Below are 11,261 nucleotides of genomic sequence, written 5' to 3'. Positions count from 1 at the left end.
TAGGCCTTAAACTAAAAACTTCTGTCTCTGGCAGCTCCTCTTGATAGTCTCTCTTTTTTTTTAAATTTTACTTTTTAGTTTTTTAGGTGAACACAATGTCTTTATTTTACTTTTATATGGTGCTGAGGATCGAACCCAGTGCCTCACGCATGCCAGGCGAGCGTGTTACCAATTGAGCCACATCCCCAACCCCCTTGATGGTCTCTTTTTATAGTTAATCAGGCATTTCTGTCTGAGAATCCTTCTTTGTAGCCTCCAGGCTTACTTATTTTGGGAGGCTAACATAAGGTGTATACATTAAATAATGATAATAATAATAATAATAATAATAATTATTATTATTATCATTATTTAAAATGCCCAGAATGGCTGTGTTTTGGTTTTAACTGTCTTTGCTAAGTGTTTAAGATGAAGCAGTCAAACTGACTTTTGTTTCAGCTGAGTTTTTATGGGAGTCATTCCTGGGGAAACTTGAGAGCAGCTTCTTAGTTCTGCTAGTGCCATTTGCGATAGGATGGGTCTAGGTCTTGCTTCACTATGTGGCTTTCCTTGGAAGCATCAGGGATGTCTCCCTTCTCCAATGACCCTCCTCTTCATAGCAAATGCACTGATTGGCTTTCTGTTCTCCAGTGGTCTCATTAATCTCCTTGATTAGGAGGTTATGTGGCCCAGAGTTGCAAAAGCTCTTTAGAGAAGTCCCCTGGATTCAGAATGACTCAGAGGGCAAGAGCCAAATATTGGTTTTCTTGGCCCTTTTAATTTAACTTTAATTTTAAAACTTAATCTTAAACATCCAGCAAATAAATTTCAACAGCCTTATATTAAGAGTACTGGGCTTTAATGTTTATAACTTTACAATTATTTCTTTTTTATTAATTGGGGTCTATATTATCCTATCTGTCTTGTAGGTGATGGCTTATTATCTTAAATTAACTCAGGTTGTGTTCTTAAAGCAACACCTCTGAAAAACACTAACAGGGAATCTTTAGATCATTTACAAGGAAATTACAAAATAAAATTAGCAAGAGTAAAAACATATTTATTTCGTGTAATAGCTACCCTGAATTTTGGCTGAGTTATACATTATATCTCCTGTTTGAGATCTTAGTAATCTTGACAGAAAAAAACAACTTTTGAAAATAACTTTATTTATTTATTTATTTATTTATTTTTTAGAGAGAGAGAGAGAGAATTCTTTAATATTCATTTTTTAGTTCTTGGCGGACACAACATCTTTCTTTGTATGTGGTGCTGAGGATCGAACCCGGGCCGCACGCATGCCAGGCGAGCGCGTTACCGCTTGAGCCACATCCCCAGCCCCGAAAATAACTTTAAATGAATTAAAATCTGGCCTACTGCTTTCGTAGTCATTCTCACATGTAGTAAGATGGGACACAGAGCCTATCCTCAGGTAAGGCAGGGCTCTTCATAAATCTTAAGTGCTCTAGTTCTGAAGCTGATCTTTGGCTTTTAAACATCATTTTACAAAGCTTACATAAATTGTTGCTCAAGTTCACATGAATATTACCTAACAGAATATAATATCACATCTAAAACATGAATTAAATAAAGGCTGAAAATCTTTAACCTTTTGTGGAAAGGTAGCAAAATACTTTGTGCTTTACAATATTAACCTTTACATAGATTAGGTTCTCATTAACTTAAAAATACATTTAAATTGTTCCCCATGTAAAAAGTAACATAAAAGTTTACATATCTTATTGATAACAGGTAAATAAATCCCCAATATGTTTTTTAAGCTTAAAATTAGCATACAACTTTAGAACACCAGCTTGGTATAATGCTTTTTTAAAGCTTCTACCTTACAGACTTATATATCTGGAAGATATGAGCACATTAATAGCATTACAATTACATTGATTTTTTTATATTAACCAAGTTTAGCTTTTAAAGAAATGACAGTACAATGCTCTAAAATAACAGTTCTTATTTAACCAGTTGTTTAATTTTTTTTGGTTGCTTGCTCTAGAAAAAAAGAAATAAAACTTAATAAACATAATGTTATGGGTAAACTTAGGTTTTAAGAAATCTTTGTCTTTTAACACATGACTGATTGTAAATCAAGTCAGATATCTAACAAAAGTACTCATTAATGAGTAATCCTATATCAAATTTACTTTACTTATTTTATCAAAATTTTAGGCAATGTATTGAACAGTCATTTTTTTCCTTGTTGAAGGAAAGTCCTAGAACCAAGGCATATTAGACATTTTATAGTCATTAATATTTTATTAGTTTTTTGAACACCTAGAAAAACTTGTAAGCTTAAATTTAAAGACATTTATTTTTATCTGTTTACCCAATTTAAATTGAACCATTTAAATCACGTGAATTAAAGATCTTTGGATCCATTTTTTTAAATTTTTATGAGCGCTCCTTATATCTGTTAATTTGTATATCATATATATGATATATGGACATATATACATATAGGCATACAACACATAACACAAATGTGCACACATAACACAGTAGTAAAGGTCTTGTGGCTTTTCGCAGGTGAAATCTCCATTGCAATGTTTAAAAACTCCACAGTTGATCAAAGATAGAACTGATCAGAAAAACATTCACCTAGGTCTGTAGGATCAAAATCACGAGCTCAAAAAAATACAGAATCTAAGAAAAAGCAAGAGTCCTTAAAAAAAAAATGACTGGCCAGTAATTAGTAAATACCATACAATTTACTTTTTTTTTTTTTTTTTTTTTTTTAGGCCTCAGATCAGTCTCCTACTGAGCTTGCAGGATTCTGTCATTTGCATTTCAACATAAGTTCTGGCTGAAGTCTGGAAGGAGCAGGGAAAACTGCTATTCTGAGCAGACACCTCATGCCTAAGGCATTTTAACCATAAGTCATAATTTTCAGGTTCGGATGTTGAAAATTATGATACAAGTTTAAGATACAATTCACAAAATTTTATACCTTTACATCTTGTTTTGTCAAAGGAAAATTTTTTTTCTACACTAGAAAAACTTGGTCACACAAAACTGAAAATAGGATCTTACTTGATAATATAAAAGCTACTATCAGAAGAAATCCCTTCAGGATCATTAAGCTACTTTCTTTGCTCTGAAGTTCTTAAAGAGAACCACACACTACCATCTATAGCCAAAATTAAGCTTTAAAAATTTTCAAGACTGTTGCTATTCAACATCATTTCAATAAGTCAGAACAACCCCAATCCAACACTTTCCTTTCCCAAGTCCTACACACTGAGGGGAACAGATATCATATTATGATTTATTATCCTTGTCCAAATTAACACACCGGTACACACAGTGACATCTTCCCAGCCTACCCAATTCAAAAATTGGTGAAAAAAACTGAATGATTGGGAGTTACTTGCCAACTTGGAAGTAGAGTTCTTTAGTTTTCCATCTTAAGTATTTAAGTTCTCTGGCATGAGTTATCTGAAATCATAAACTAAACAATTACCTAAACCCAACTTTTAACTGCAAGATAGTACAATGCTTCAAAAACTCATTCAGATACCAGATTGTTACAATAAAACATCATCTTTTAGACACACATTCAGCCAAGATCATCCCCAAGAAACAATCTATAATATCAACATTATTGCCCATGTCTTAAAGGGCCAGAAACAGATATAAACAAAGAAATAATAAAAATTTTAATTTAATAAAAAGAAATACAACAACAAACAGACAGAAAGGAGCTCCAAACTATGGCCATCAGACAGGAACCTTTAAAACAGAGCAGATAAGAGAAAAATCTCCCCAAGTTTCTAACTTCCATTTGACTCCTACACCAATGGCACCATAGATGTCCCCACGAGTGGACCAGATGTTTTCACAGAGGGGCAACCTGAAATGTAAAATCAAGGGTCTCAGTGGCGACTTTACTGCATTTAGTATCCCCTTTTTCTTTTTCTCTTTTTTAAGTAGACAGAGGTGGCATAATCCTTACAGTGCAGGGAAGGAAGGCGGGAGTTCCCCGAAGCAAAAGGAGCTTTGGCAGCTGCTGGGAGTCCCTCAGTCCCTCCTTTTACTTACAGGATTAGCTCCTCTGGTTTGGTTCCACCCCAGGCATGCTCGAATATCTCCTAATTTTTCAGTAGTCAGCTCTCAAAAAATTCATCTTACATATTCGGCATGCAGTTGTTTGGAGTGATAGGCTTCCCCAAAAGGGAAGGAGGCTCCTTTAGAGTTCCCCCTGAGGTGTCAAAATTTGTAATTGAAAGTTTGGTTCCTGACCTTGAAGTCAATTAATGCCAATTTAATAATGAGGACAGGGTTTTGAGAAAAAGGAAAAGACGGAGATTTATTCCTTTGCTAACAAAGGAGAAACACAGGGGACTCCACCCCAAAGGTTGTGACTCTCTTGATCTGGAGGGACAAGGCGTTTTAAAGGAGTTTCACTTGTTAATCTTAGATCCCCAGCAGGTATTTCCCTCTGCAGTGGGTGTACTCCAGGCAGCCAACTAGAGGCTTCTCTAATCCTGCTTAACAAAGGGGGGTAAAGTTTATCAAAGTTCCTTAAACACAGTTCAAGGAGTGTCAGGCTTACTTTCTTTATTACCCATTTTCATGTCCAATTTCCTTAAGTTTTTACCACAGAAGTCACACAACAAAAGACAGAAAAAAACATATAGAACACAGAACAAAACACAAGAAAACAGAAACCCAGTGCCTGAAAAACAGAGGAGCAATGGAACGTCTTGCTAAAGCTCCCGGAGTAGGAGCGTGTATGTGCCCGTTGGCACCTCTCTACCCTTCCAGAGAAATTCCCTACAGAACAGAACAAAGGACAGAACGATTTCTCATTACTGTCCCGGACAGGAGTATATGTGAGCCTCGACAGGCCACCTCTCTGTCTTCAGAAGAGATCTCCCTTAACTGGATACCAGGTGTTATAAAGGCCACCTCTCTGTCTTCAGAAGAGATCTCCCTTAACTGGATACCAGGTATTATAAAGGCGCCACTTACCTATGGAGGCCTCCTCCACCAGATGCTTGCTAATAGTTTTAGTGCGACAGTTCACTGCAGTGCTCCGGGGACCGAAGTCTCAATCCGAGGCCTTGGAACATCTCAAGGTGTGCACCCCCCTAGAGTGGCTCTAGAATTTCTAGCAGTCTGGTCTGGTGGTGTGGTCTGGCAGGGTCATCTCACTGGGGCCTCCAAAATGTTAGACCAGGACACAAAGAAAAGACCACTGACTCCAATTAAAATCAAATTAAAGCAAGCTTATTATTTCAACTGTCTGGGCTTCCTCTCCCACCAAAAACCGCGGAAACAAGACAGCCCTGCAGCTTTCTTGCAGCCCAGCTTTATAGCCCAGAAAGTTGCACAAAGGGGGGTTACAGATAACAAAACTCTTGACGAGCATAACACAAATACTAGTTTACATTTTTGCTGGCCCTGATATCAGAATTTATGAAGGTCATTAGAGCCTCAGAGAGGGTTGGTATCTGGCCAGGGAAGGCCACGATTTATGAGGCGTCACTACAGTTTCAGAGAGGGCTGCTATCTGGTCAGAGAGAACCAGGCATAGGTGAGTTCAAGGCATGGGCAGGCATTCCAAGCTAGTTCAGAACTTGCAGTAATTTATAGTAAAGCAGAAATTATCTTTTCATGGCTTTGTGGCCAGATGGCTCCCAATTTTAAGAGAAAATCAGGCTGGGTCTATCACAAGTTCAAACCTGGACTCACAACTGTTTCCAACATAGTGGTCCCAGGGAGTGAGTCCCAGTCCTTTGTTCAGTGAGATTTTATAGTTTGTTTTTTTTTTTTTTTGGATACTCTCTGTGTCACAACATCACACAGAAAATCATTCCACACTGTGGGAAAATCAAACAACAACTCTTAACATTGATTAGCACATTCACTGGCGAGAACAAGTTGGGTAGGGGTGATTGGTTAGTACAAGAGGGGGATTCCTTTGAACTGATTGGTTTAAGCCATGAGGGGTATGTGTGCTAAACTACATGGTTTCCCAACATGTTATCATAAACTACTGGGGGGTCATCTGGCATCCCATGTATTTTCCCTGTCTCATGCTGATTGGAGGTTGCGAGGGGTTGCTATAGGTTCTCACCTAGCCTAACTGAGTCAGGGACACCTGGCACCTCAGATCTCTCCTGTTATTTGCAGACAAACAACTCAGCAGGGTTAATATGTGCCTAGGAGTGCTCTGTGGGTTCTTCCAAGGACAAGGGTCACACCCCCTTCCTTGGACAGGCTTTGCCCTGAGGTAGAGGCTGGTTTCTCAAAAATGGAGTGACATCAGTTTCTCAATGGCAGGATTAACCGAGATAATGTAAGCAAAACATTTAGCAAACTGCCAGGGACATAATAGTTGCTTAATAAGTGTTATTCTTTTTTTAAAAAAAACTTATCATTCTTATTGTACACAATTTTGCAGATGAAGAAACCCTATCAGAGAGGTTAAACGACTTATTTACAATCACACAGGTAGCTAATGAATGATTGAATTTACAGCACACACGCTATCTAATAATTCTATCCTCTGCTAGGAAGCTGTTTTTCCTTTGAGATCCCTTTTGTCCAATTTGATGGCTCCTCCTTGTGGCCAATAAACAGGTATTCGCTCATTGGATTTGGGAAACCTGTTCAGCATGGTTGCCATTGGTAACAAACTGTTTTGAGCAACCTGTGACACTTAGGTGCTGCAGGGGCTCCTGGCTGCCCTTCCTGGATGCTTTCTATGATCTGTCCCTCATCTGAATTCCAGAAAAAGTAATTGTGCTGTGCTGTTCACCTGTATTATGCACTGTTTTGAATCTTAGTACATAATCTTAAAAATGCTCCAAAATATATCAAAACCACAACATTATCCTGAGAGAAGGGACCAGGAATAATAATAATAGTCATCAGTAATAATTATAGAAAGTCTTGTTCTTTATAAATTGTTATCTTATTATTCATAACAACAGAGCAGTGTAGGTTTATTATCTCCGTTTCACAGGTGAGGAATCTAAGGCTCGGAGAGGCTAAGTAACTTCCTCAGAATCACAAAGCTAGCAAGAAGTTGAACCAGATTTGAGCTAGATGTATTTCCAGTCCTAGGCCTATGCCCTTTTCATACTTAGATTCCTGTCCTGAAGAACCAAGCGGAAGCAACTTTCCTTGACAGTGACATACTTGGCAACCTCCAGTGGATTCCCCTCAGTGCCTTGGTCCCACCTCCAAGTGCTCCAACTCCTGGTACTCCTATAATGTGTCCATGTCGCTCTCCTCCAACATGGTAAAGTTCCTGGAAATCACAGAATGTCTTATTCATCTCTGTCCTTTTTTTTTTTTTTTTTTTTTTTTTTAGTGCTTGGCACTCAGTAGGCAACCAAAATGCTAAATATATTGATAAATTTATAAATAAATAAATAAATATTAAATGCTCTAGTACTAAAAGTACATACCTTGCTGGGTGTGGTGGTGTGTGTCTGTAATTTCAGTGACTTGGGACACTGTGGCAGGAGGATTGCAAATTCAAGAGTAGTCTCAGCAACTTAGCAAGACTCTATCTCAAAATAAAAATAAAAGTGGGCCAGAGGTGTAGTTCAGTGGTAGAGCACCCCTGGGTTCAATCCCTAGTACCAAAAATAAAAAATAAAAAAAGGGGAAGAAATACATCTTTTTTTTTTTTTTTTTTGTATTGGGGGTTGAACCCAGAGGCACTTTACCACTGAGCAACATCCCCAGCCCTTTTTATTTTTTTATTTTAGACCTCACCCCGAGGTACTAAGACTGATCTTGAACTTGCAATCCTCTAGTCTCAGCTTCCTGAGTTGCTGAGATTATAGGTGTGTTCCACTGCGCCCAGCTAACAGTACATTATCTTATATGACATTTTAATTGCTCTCATAGTTCATAGTATTATTATAGAGACACAATTTACAAACATAATGAGGCCTATAAATAAATATATGAAAATGAAAAATTAAAGAATAAGTTAGTAAATGATAAGGAGTTGTTGTCGTCAGGAACAATCTTCCCAAGTCAAGTCTAGTATAGCTGCATCTGATTGGTCTCGCCTGGGTCAGTGCCAGCATCTGGCTATAAAGGAATCTGGGAAAGCACAGATCTTGTGTTTTCAGCTTTTATAGTGAGAAGTGGGAGCTCCTTTGTGTAAGATTCATAAGGGTGGAAATTCTCAGAATCTGAGAAACTTCCAACCCTAATTCCTCAAATGAAAGTCCTCCTATACTTGACCAAAGCTAGAAGGCAGGAAAATTAAGGGAAAAGATGACTTAAAAGGTGACTTAAAAGGAGGCTGGGGTTGCATCCATCTACAACTAAAAAAAAAATTTTAAAAAAGGAGGTCAAGGGGGCTGAGGTTGGGGCTCAGTAGTAGAGCACTTGCCTAGCACGTGTCAGGCACTGGGTTCGATCCTCAATACCACATATATAAAATAAAGGTATTGTGTCCATCCAGAACTTAAAAACAAATAAAAAATTAAAAAAGGTCAGGGAGTGGTCCAAGGCAGTGGCAAGAGTCTTGAAAAAACCTGGAAAGAAAGTTTGAGGAGGAAAAGGTAAAGTGCCCAGTGCGCTGGTGAGTGCCAGGGAGACATGGTCTTTATATTTCTCCTGAAAAGAGTGTTCTGTGACCTATCCAAAAGCAACTTCAGTTCAATGTGGAGGTATAAGCCAATCAGAGGGAACTATGGAGACACTGAATAGAAAGACATGGAGGAATCTGTATAAAAAGCATTGGAGGGGCTGTAGCTCAGCGGTAGAGTGCTCGCCTAGCACACATGAGGCACTGGGTTCAATCCTTAACACCACATTAAAATAAAATAAAGATGTCCACTTACAACTAAAAAAGAACTATTGGAGACATTTGCTTCTGTTAACCATCACAAAAACTTACCCCATGTCATCAATTCATCATTCACTCCACAGCATGATTTGCTTGTGGTTCTACTGGTAGGAAAGAGAAGTAGAAAGTTGCCAGGATAGGGGGCTGGAGCTCAGTGGTAGAGCACTTGCCTAGCAAGTGTGAGGCACTGGGTTCGATCCTCAGCAATACATAAAAATAAATAAATAGAATAAAGACATTGTGTCCATCTACAACTAAAAAATATTAAAAAAAAAAAAAAGAAAGTTGCCAGGATAGATTTAGGAGGTGATAACGTTCATTGTTCTCTTGAAAACATTTTCAGTGGACTGGGATTGTGGCTCAGCAGTAGAGCATTTGCCTTGCATGTGTGAGGCCCTGGGTTCCATCTTTGGCACTGTTATGCTCGAATTCAGGACCCCCAAAGACCACCAGAGACCAAGATCGATGTAAGCAGCAAAGAGATGTTTATTGCGAGCTAGCTCGGTCCTCTGCACGCGCACACACAGCAACTGGTGACGCTGAGAGGCCCCCAGCCCAGGGTTTGCAGCAGTTTTATACATTCTTTGGAGAGGGCAGGGACTTCACATACATCATAGCATCTCTTAGCAAATCATCACACACCTCGGGAAAATCAAATAACAACTCTAAAACATGATTAGCACATTCACTGGTGGGAACAAGTTGGGTAGGGGTGATTGATCAGTACAAAAGGGGTATTCATTTGAACTGATTGGTTTAAGCCAAGAGGAGTGTACGTGCTGAACTACATGGTTTTCCAACATGTTATCAACCACCATAAACTACTGGGAGGGTCTTCTGGCATCTCAGGTATTTCCCTGTCTCATACAGATTGGTGGCTGCTAGGGGGTTGCTATGGATCCCCACCTAGCCTGACTGAGTCAGGGACACCTGGCACAGCAGATCTCTCCTGTTATTTGTAGATAAACAACTTAGCAGGGTGGGAATGTGCCTAGGAGTGCTCTGTGGGTCTTTCCAAGGACAAAGGTCATGTCTCTTCCTTGGACAGGCTTTGCTCTGAGGTAGAGGCTGGTTTTTCAATTGTACATAAATGGAGCACAACTTTTCATTTTTCTGGTTGTACACGATGAAGAGTTATACCTAGGGTAATGATGTCTGTCTCATTCCACCATCTTTATTTGGTTATCCCAAATGAAGCTACTATGAAACTGGGTGTGGTGATGCACGCCTACCCCCAGACTCCTTCCCCTCCCTGCCTCTCCGTTGTGCAATCCAAAGTTCCTCCATTTTTCCCATGCTCCCTCCCCCCATTATGGATCAACATACACTTATCAGAGAAAGAACATTGGGCCTTTGTTTTTTGGGGGGATTGATTTACTTCACTTAGCATGATATTCTCCAACTCCATTCATTTAGCTGCAAATGCCATAATTTTATTCTCTTTCAATGCTGAGTAATATTCTATTGTGCATATACATCTCAGTTTCTTTATCCTTTCATCTATTGAAGGGCATCTAGGTTGGTTCCACAGTTTAGCTATTATGAATTGAGCTGCTATAAACATTGATGTGGCTGCATCACTATAGTATGCTGGTTTTAAGTCCTTTGTGTATAGACCAAGGAGAGGGGTGCAAAATGGAGTTTTATTCATCCATAAAAAAGAATTAAATTATGTCATTTGCAGGAAAATGGATGGAACTTGAGAGCATTATCTTAAGTGAAAAAAAGTCAGACTCACAAGCTCAGAACGTCAAGGGTCATATGTTTTCTCTCATAGGTGTAAGCTAAAGAGAAAAAAGGAAAACAAAGATGTGGGGGTGACTCATGAAAATAGAAGATAGACCAGTAAAGCAAAGGACAAAGACTTGGGGGGAGGGCAAGGGGAAATACTGAGGAACACTATTAACCAGATTATATTGTTATATCACCTGTATGTATGAATATGTAACCACAAATCCTGCCATTATGTGTAATTATAACACACTAATAAATGTGAAAAAATATTAAAAAATGGAATAATACAGTATATGTTATTTTGTGTCTATTTTCCTTGACTTTGTATTGTGTTCTTCAGATTCATTCATGTTGTTTAGAAAAATAGTTTATTTACAATGCTATATAGTATGTCTTTGTATAACCATACCAAAATTCATTGGGTTTACCATTAAAGAATATGTAGATTGTTTTCAATATTTGGCCTATCCCAAATAAAAGCTACTATGAAACTGGGTGTGGTGATGCATGCCTATAATTTCTGTGACTCAGGAGGATCACAAGGGTCAGCTTTGGCAACTTAGTTAGACCCTGTCTCAAATTTAAAAAATAAAAATAAAAAGGTTTGGGGATGCAGCTCAGTGGTAGAGCACCCGGAGTTCAATTCTCAGTATACAAAAATAATTAATCAATTAAAAAATAAAGCCACCATGAACATTCTTGTACTTAGTAA

At 38.4% G+C, this 11,261-nt stretch overlaps 1 long non-coding RNA gene across 1 annotated transcript; it reads right to left on the bottom strand.

Annotated features, from left to right (window-relative positions):
• Nucleotides 1-1,462: 1,462 nt before the first annotated feature.
• On the bottom strand, nt 1,463-8,918 carry LOC308650132. Its single transcript, XR_014022261.1, has 3 exons — nt 8,867-8,918; nt 4,966-7,252; nt 1,463-3,844 (listed from the first exon to the last, which is right to left on the bottom strand). It is a non-coding gene; the product is annotated as an uncharacterized lncRNA (long non-coding RNA).
• Nucleotides 8,919-11,261: the final 2,343 nt, after the last annotated feature.

The sequence above is a fragment of the Spermophilus citellus genome, assembly GCF_964194105.1.
Source record: "Spermophilus citellus genome assembly, chromosome: 5".
Classification (NCBI taxonomy): Eukaryota; Metazoa; Chordata; class Mammalia; order Rodentia; family Sciuridae; genus Spermophilus; species Spermophilus citellus.
Note: the sequence above shows the minus strand (reverse complement) of the source record. Positions and strands in the feature narration are given on the sequence as shown.